The sequence below is a fragment of the Pholcus phalangioides genome, unplaced genomic scaffold (assembly GCF_987345545.1).
Source record: "Pholcus phalangioides strain wild (caught in Gottingen) unplaced genomic scaffold, Ppha-v1.0 ptg000024l_1, whole genome shotgun sequence".
Lineage (NCBI taxonomy): Eukaryota > Metazoa > Arthropoda > Arachnida > Araneae > Pholcidae > Pholcus > Pholcus phalangioides.
The window spans coordinates 19016600-19024676 of NW_028301616.1; the positions used below are offsets into that span (position 1 = coordinate 19016600).

The 8077-nt window shown below is 42.9% G+C and overlaps 1 pseudogene; it reads right to left on the reverse strand.

The window, feature by feature from the left end:
* Positions 1-4092: 4092 nt before the first annotated feature.
* On the reverse strand, positions 4093-5647 carry LOC149068905 (uncharacterized; annotated as a pseudogene).
* Between the last annotated feature and the right edge of the window lie 2430 nt (positions 5648-8077).

Here is an 8077-nt window from a genome sequence, read left to right on the forward strand (position 1 = left end):
CTCACAGACCTAGTTCTTTGATCGTTTGTCAGAAGCAAATTTATGTGGTTTTTCCATCCTCCTCCCACTCTACATAGTCAGTCCCCGTATTCGCAGTTTTTTTACCCTTTATTGGAAACTTTTTTGGCAACACTCAGCAATCGTCATTCACGTATTTTGCTTACAAAATTTGAGTTGTGCTTGTTTAAGATGGCTCATTTTTCTAGTGCTACTGATAATGCTTTGAAAAGGCAAAAAAAAAAGAAAAAAAAAGTGAAACTTTACAAGAAAAATTGGGTATATTGACTATACTTGGCGAAAGTAAGACAATTGCTGCTGTGGGCCGCCATTACGGAATCAACGAATCTACGGTAAGATATATCAAGAAAAAGGAATCTGAAATTGGAGCAGCCGTGGCTGTAGCTGCACCTTTGGAAACGAAAACTTGGCATTGCCAACGGGATCCATGTGTTTCTCGTACAGAAGGGTTGCTGGTTTTTTTGTGGGTACAAGCAGCACCTCCTTGAGATAGAAACCCTGCGCACGCTGCTCGTGACGTCAGCAAGTAGTCCACTTTCTCTCAGAATATTCAGGGAAAAAAATTCCTTTCTTGTGCCAGTATCATCGTCGTGCCGAAAAGAAATGATCGGGATCAGAATTGGCGATTTCTATGCCCCATAGCCCCATACCCCCAATCACCTTGTGGTATTTGTGAGCCAACCAGGAAGATTCTGTGCCAAAATAAGAAACGAAATAGGATGCTGTGGTTCAAAATGTGGCAAACTTGATAGATAGTCTTAATGATGTTACAGATGAACTTGGTAACCCATGTGGAGGCCTTCTATCTCTTGGACGTGATGGTAAAAGCCTGCTACAAAAAAAGGTCAATTGATTGTAATATTATAACGGAAAAGGCAAAAAAGTTTCATGTTCTTTCAACTTTTTCCAGGGGGGAGCACATGTACTCAATGTATGTGTATATGTGTATATATATATATATATAATATTTTTAATGTATTTTCAAAAGTCGGGGGGGGGGGGCAACGCCCTACCCCTAAATGACGGGCCTGGTTTCATAGATAGATAAATATACTATTATAATGTCTCAACTGATGATCAGACTTTCCAAGGTCACCATTATCGGGAATTATGAGATGCATCGGTTGCGTGTAGTTACAGAGACATATCTTACACAAGGGACGGACTTTATTTTACACAACATCCTATATACATGACGAGAAACGAACTGCGCAATAACTAGAATAATCACCTGATGGCGCTTTGAGCGCGTACATTAATCCTCGCTCTGAGGAAGTGGCTTTCTTTTCCCACACGTCGGCGGCGACGCCACAGACTATCCCCCCAGTGAGCGAGCGAGCGCTAATGTAGGAAATACAAGATTGACATTCACATATTGATGATACAAAATTATAACAAATAATAACCAATGTGCATGTGTGTATAAATACTTGCGACAGCTGAGAATTCAATATTTTGCTAAGACGAATGAAAAATACGAATATATACGATGTTAACATGTTTGCAATGATTTGAAAAAAGAAATAATGTAAATTAACACTTATGCGAGAAATGCGAAAATAATATGTACACATATGCGAAAATGTAAAGGCATAACACAAGAATATAAATGGGTGTAAAACATATGCAATCAAAAATACGAAACAAATCGTTCTGGAAAATGAACTCTTCGTCCATAACGAGTTGTTACTGTTTTTTCTGTCGTTGACACTGGACTTTTGGAGTCCTGTTTAGAACTGATCTCATTTGGTAGTTCGGTGACTGCAGGTGGTTCTCTGTCATCCATGGCGAATGCAGGTTTGACTCTGTCATCCATGGCGAATGCAGGTTTGACTCTGTCATCCATGGCGAATGCAGGTTTGACTCTGTCAATAGACACTGAGATAGATTTACCATTTACTTTGATTACAAAAACTTTGTCGGTCCTTCGCACTACAGGATATGGTCCAGTGTAGGGTGCGCTTAATGCAGGTCGAACTTTGTCTACGCGTAAGAACACATGAGAACAAGATTTTAAGGAAGGATGAACATAAATCTTGAAAGTATTCTTATGAGATGGAGATACGGGTGATAAACTCCTCATGAACGAAGACAGCATTGATGCATAGGTAGCGTCTGGTGTAGATTTGGACACCTCATCTGAAAGTAGGTCAGATGGCAATCTAATAGTGGTTCCATACACCAGTTCGGCACAGGTAGCTTGAAGATCCTCCTTGAAAGCGGATCGTAGACCCAGGAGGACTATCGGAAGCGATTCTGACCATTTGGTATTGTCGTGAGCAATGATGGCACTTTTTAGGGTGCGATGAAATCGCTCGACCAGACCATTGGCAATTGGATGATATGCAGTGGTTCGTATGCGATCTGTTCCTAGTAGTGCTGCGAGCTGCTGGAAGAGATGAGATTCAAATTGAGTTCCACGATCTGTGGTCACTGTTGAGGGACACCCAAAACGACTGATCCATGAATCAAAGAATGCTTTGCAGATGGTTTCGGCGCGTATGTCCGGTATCGGTGTTACTTCGGGCCATCTTGTAAATCTGTCTATCATGGTAAGACAGTAGATGTTCCCGTTTGATGGTGGATAAGGGCCTATAATGTCAATGTGCACATGTGAAAAACGAGCGTCGGGAAGTGCGAAGGTGCTCAGAGGTGCTTTTGTGTGTCTCTGGATTTTCGATCGCTGGCATGATTGGCAGCAGCGTACCCAAGCTGTGATGTTTTTGTTCATGTTTGGCCACACATATCGTGAGCAAATGAGGTTTTTTGTTACAGCGATTCCGGGATGCGATAGATTGTGAAGGTGGTCAAAAATCAGCTTTCGATACGAGTCTGGAACGAAAGGTCTGGGTGAGCCAGTTGAAATGTCACACCATAATTCACCATCTGTTAGATGACATGGCTTCAGTTCCAGCTGTAGAGATGTGTTGTTACCCTTCAAAATTTCTTTCAGTTCCGGGTCGCTTGATTGAAATTCCCCGAATTCTTTGAAATTAATGTCCTTAGAACCAGTTATTGCGTCGATTTCGATTCTTGACAGTGCATCTGCGACATAATTTTGAGAGCCTTGGACGTGACGGATATCGGTTGAATACTGGGATATCAAGTCCAAATGACGAAGCTGTCGCGGCGAACATTTGTTTGGATTTTGCTTGAAGGCATAAATTAGGGGCCTCTGATCTGTGTAGATAATGAACTCCCTGCCTTCGAGCATATGCTTGAATTTTTTTATAGATGAATAAATTGCAAATAGTTCTCGGTCGTATGCGGACCATTTGTTTTGACTTTTGGACAATTTCATAGAGAAGAATGCGATGGGTTCCCATTTGTCGGCTAATTGCATGAGAGCACCACCCACTGCGACATCTGAAGCATCTACCCAAACACTTAATTTAGCTCCAGGAAGTGGATGTCTCAGGAGTGTGGCATTTGCCATGGCATCTTTGGCCAAAGTGAACGACTTTGTTGCTTCATCGGTCCACGCGAGTTGGTCGTTGGCACGAGCAGAACGAGGTGATTTTTTATTTTTATGACCTTCGAGAAATTTTATTAACGGATGTAACAAATCGGCAGCTTTCGGAATGAAACGTCGATAAAAATTGTACATACCGAGAAATCTTCGAAGTTGTGTCAAGGTCGTTGGCTGTGGATAATCCAAGATACACTGAACTCGATCTGTCAGAGGTTCGATGCCGCTTGTAGATAGCCGGAATCCAAGGAAGTCGATGGTTTCTTTACCGAAGTTGCACTTGGAGACGTTGACGCAGAGTCCATATTCTTGAAGTCTGTTGAAGAGAGTCTTGAGATGATGGATGTGTTCATCAGGATCTTTTGATGCAATCAGGATGTCGTCGACGAATGCGTAAACTCCAGGAAGTCCTCTGGTCACTTCATCGATGAATCGCTGGAAGGTTGCAGAAGCGTTGCACAATCCGAATTGCATCCTGGTGCTCTCAAACAATCCGAAAGGTGTGCATATTGCTGTTTTGTGGATGTCATCAGGATTTATTGGGATCTGATGATAGGCTTTTATGAGATCCACGTGGCTGAAAATTTTAGTGCCATGCAGTTCAGCAGTGAAATCAGCAATGCAAGGAATGGGATATTTGTCTTTTAACGTTTGTGCATTTAAAGCACGGAAATCTCCGACCGGTCGAAATTCCAAGGTACCCTTTTTTGGTACCATATGAAGTGGTGAGGCGTAATTACTCCTCGAAGGTCTCAAATGCCCCAGTTGCAGCATGTTGTGAAATTCCGATTTCGCTATTTTTAATCTGTCTGGAGCTAACCTACGAGGTTTCGCCACCACAGGCGGTCCTTTTGTGGATATATGATGGATGGTGTTGTGCTTTACTGGTGCATTTGGATTAGGAAGTTTAGTGATCTCCGGGAATTCAGAAATCAGCTTGTGATACGCCGAGTCACCGGTAATCGTTTTCACCGAATGAATGCACGTTGCGTTTGAGACGCGTCCGGGACGTTTCAATTTCGTTTTCAAGTCACGTAGGAACTTGTTGCGAAGGTCCGGGACTAAGTCGAAATAATGAAGGAAGTCCGCACCCAGTATAGGAGTTGACACATTGGCGATGTAAAATGGCCAGGAAAAATTTCGTCTCAAGCCGAAATCCACGGAAAGAATACGTTGGCCGTACACCTCGATGGATGATGAATTCGCGGCTGCGAACGCTTGAACAGGCCGTTGTTTGCGCTGAGAAAGGCTTGCCGGCAAGATCGAAACATCACTGCCCGTATCAACGAGGAAAGATAGATTCGTTTTCATGTCTTTCACAAACAGGCGACGTGACGTAGATGGCAAAGAGCAAGTCGCCTCTACTCTTTGCTGAGTTCGTTTCCCGAATATTTGCAGGGAGAGACACATTTCTTGGCATCGGTGCCGAATCGTCGATGATACCAACACTCGTCGCGATTTTTCGATCTGCTACGCTGTCGCGAGTAGCGATTTCGGTACGGGCTACGACTTCGCCCTCGGGAAATCTCGTCGATTCGCACATGGAGCTTTTCGATTTCCGACAACAAACGTTCCTCGATGGAATTCGCGGAAGAGTTAGAACAGGCACTTACCGCTTGTGGTGCTACGTCCATGACGCGATCGGCGATTTCGGCCGCTTTGTCCAACGTTAGTGGTGTGACTGCAGCCAGGATAGATTGCATAGATGTTGGCAAATGCTGAAGAAACAGTTCCAACATGAGCTCGTCCGGAACGCTGTGTGATTCCGCGCGACGCCGCATGACGCGCAAAAGTTCACTTGGACGACGATCACCGAGTTGCTCCCCAGTGAGAAGTTTCCGTATCTCTTGCTGTGACGATTCACGACTTGATTAATTCCGATTTCACGTGTCCGTAGGGATCTGTTGCAGTTGGATTCGTGATGACATCGCGGATGACGGAAGCTGCTTCCGGTGGTAGATGGGCCACTATGTAGTTGAATTTTGTGCGACTGTCCGTTACCGGTTTCGGAATCCCCAGTTCGAAAGTTGATTCGCACATCAAGAACCACAGTGTAGGATCGGCGAAATTGTACGGTGGTATCTTTACCGCTGCCACGTCCGCCATGCTTTCGCTTTTGCGTGGGCGAGAATGTTCAACAGCACGTGTTGTTTCCGTTGAGATGCGTCCACTGTTTTTTTTTTTAGATATAATGTCTCAACTGATGATCAGACTTTCCAAGGTCACCATTATCGGGAATTATGAGATGCATCGGTTGCGAGTAGTTACAGAGACATATCTTACACAAGGGACGGACTTTATTTTACACAACATCCTATATACATGACGAGAAACGAACTGCGCAATAACTAGAATAATCACCTGATGGCGCTTTGAGCGCGTACATTAATCCTCGCTCTGAGGAAGTGGCTTTCTTTTCCCACACGTCGGCGGCGACGCCACACTATTTATGAAACCACGCTGAGCATCCCCGGGCAGCATCAGCTGCTCAGCCCCGGACTGATGGAAAGCAACTTAATGTCGTTACCACAACAGAGGCAGGGTTGTGTCAGAAAAAGTTAGCAAAGATTTATAGCAGTGCTCCCCCCCCCCCCCAGAACCCCGTGCTTGCAAGTATCGAATCACTCGCTTCGTTCTCCCCATGAAGGCAGCTATCAATTCGATGTGACGTACAAGCCATTTGACTAAAGTGGATAGCTGAACTTAATGACTAGGGAGAAAAATTGCACGTATCCCCAGTAGCACATAAGGGCCAGAAACCGCAGCCTGGGATTTCAAAAGAAGTGCGGAAAAATTTGTGGGACAAGTAAGAAGTCGGGATGTTGAAGTGAGAGAGATTTGAGAATGGTCTAAATACTTGATGATATATGAAGAAGAAACGGCAAACCGAAATCACAATGTTCTTTCAGAAAACGTCGCACCATCTTTTACATTCCCTTCTACCTCTGTGTCACCCTGCTCTTCTCATGATATTCAAAATAAACGAGATATAAAAAAAAAGACCCTATGGTTTCGGTTATTCGCGGTCACATCCGGAACGTAACCCCTTGAATACGGGGGTGGCGACTGTACTAATTTTCTTGACCACGCCGCCCTCTACGAAATGGTTGCCCTGTGCTATAGCCCGCTTAGTTCCCTTTTAAATATGCCACTGGACAAAGATCTTTTCTAAAATAAGATTAACAAAAAAATTTGATAGTGTAATGGCCAACTTTGATGTATGATGTGCTTTATAAAAGTTTCTTTTATCAAAGTTTGTCACTTTATCCAATATTTAATAAAAGATTTACGTGGATGCATTTTCTATCCTGCAGTTTCAACCGCTGCAGACTACATACTTTGTGATTTGATAAAATAATTTTAAAAAATTAAAGTGGCTGGTGATCTGTGGGGGGGGGGGGGGGTGTACTACTGATCTTGATACAGTGAAACCTTGATATAACAATACTCTGTAAACCAAGAAAAAGTATCGTTGTATAATTATGATATCATTAATATCGAGATCTAGTGCCAGAGTTCACTATACAGCACAGTTCCCCAAACTTTTTTGTTCCATTGCTTTCTTTTTCTGAATTTTTTTTTCTCATGAACCCCCCCCCCCCAACTCAAGCCAACCCAGAGGATCCTATGTTATGAAAACTGCTTCTACTGTTTCCTGGATGCGTAATTGCAATCCCTACTTTCTTAGTAACAACGGAAGCATTAGCACGCCGGTGATTGGTTACTGCGAACAAAAGAGCTAGCAAATTTTAAAATTTCATTAAACGAAAAATGAAAGCATTTTTTATTGAATCAGTAAATGATAGCTGGGCCCAGCTTTGCGAGTCTTTATTATTGTCTTCTCGATGCACGTGAACCGCATTTGATTAAATCGGAAACAAAAATGGAAACATTTTTTAGTAAATCAGTAAATGACAGCAAAGATGGGGAAAAAAATTCGGATGGGTTTCAAACCGAAGAGTCGTGAGTTTCGTACTATAACCATTACTCAAACGGTGGATCTCGGATTCGAGCACAATTAGATGTACCTATTGTTAAACGTCTCCAGCAAAAATTTCACCATGAGTGACGTAATGGTTCATCCCTCATTTCGGCCAATCACGATGCGCTAATTTCTACAATGTAACTAGAAATGTAGGGATTGTTTATAAGCTTCCTGGATCGTTCCATCGCCTTACCCAAGTTGCGATATTGCCCATTTCGGGATACGCTGCTGTATAGTATAGCGAGGTTTCATTGTACTATAATTTATAAACGCGTTCGTCGATGTTGCCAACAACGTAAATACTTGCGGGGAGTGACCTGATACGTCAAAAATTCCAATTGCTGTATTTATTTAAATTTCTATTATCATGATTTCAAGCGTCTCTGAAATAATCACATGATCCGGTGTATCCGTAACTGCCACCTCCCCATATTCCCTAAAAGTATCAGCCCCCAATTGTCTTCCGATTTGAAAATTCGTGTCCATTTCTAATTGAACTTCCCTAATTAAAGAAATCGTAATTAATGTTCTGCTTTCTCTTATTGATGACGATGGAAACGAAATGAATTTACGAGAAAACCCGTACATTACCGAAAGTTATGATA